The sequence below is a fragment of the Onychostruthus taczanowskii genome, unplaced genomic scaffold (genome assembly GCF_017590055.1).
Source record: "Onychostruthus taczanowskii isolate IOZ18803 unplaced genomic scaffold, ASM1759005v1 scaffold9, whole genome shotgun sequence".
Lineage (NCBI taxonomy): Eukaryota > Metazoa > Chordata > Aves > Passeriformes > Passeridae > Onychostruthus > Onychostruthus taczanowskii.
The window spans coordinates 3,416,142-3,416,907 of NW_024506993.1; positions in this window are offsets into that span (position 1 = coordinate 3,416,142).

Consider the following 766-nt stretch of genomic DNA (forward strand, 5'->3'; position numbering starts at 1 on the left):
CTGGGGTGTGTAATTAGGGAATTTAAAGCAGATTTTGTTAAATGTAGGATGCACATTTAGGATTAAGATATTTGCTGTGAGGTTGAAGCATTATTTCAGTTTTTATTAGCCTTTAAAATAAGTTGCAGATACAGAAATGGATCCATACCTCAAAATCCCTCTGCAGGTCTCTGCAGGAGTGGCATTAATGCTGCTCAAACAAACATCTGGAAAGGTCACAGGTGCTTAAAGAACAAGTTTATTGACAATATCGTCACAAATAAACAATCTAAAGAAAATTTCAGAAATCTCTAAACTTAGAAATTTTAAAATTTTCTCATTGGCAAAATATTAAAAAAAAAAAAAAAAAAAAAAAAGTGTAAGATGTCACTATATTCTTAAACTTTCCTAATTTCAATATATTGGTTCAGTCCTTTAATTTGATAACACACATCCAACCCTTCAGCACAATGAAAATGAGTCAAAGTACAATTTTCCTTCTGCAAGGGGATCTCGATCAAGATTTTTTTTTTTTTGCAAGCGTCTCCCTGAATCCTGTCTGCTCACAACTTGATAGGTAACATCAGCAAGAAATTACTTTATAAATAGTCCAACGGAGCCAAATTAATTCTGGTATTAACCAAAACCTAAATTTCCCCCAAACAATACAAAGCAGACCATGTAGTACAAGAAACTATCAGCATGCATTTTAGAGGTCATTTTTGTACTTCAGGTACATGAACTTAAAACCAAAGAGGGACAAGTGTGATAAAAATGTACTCAGATA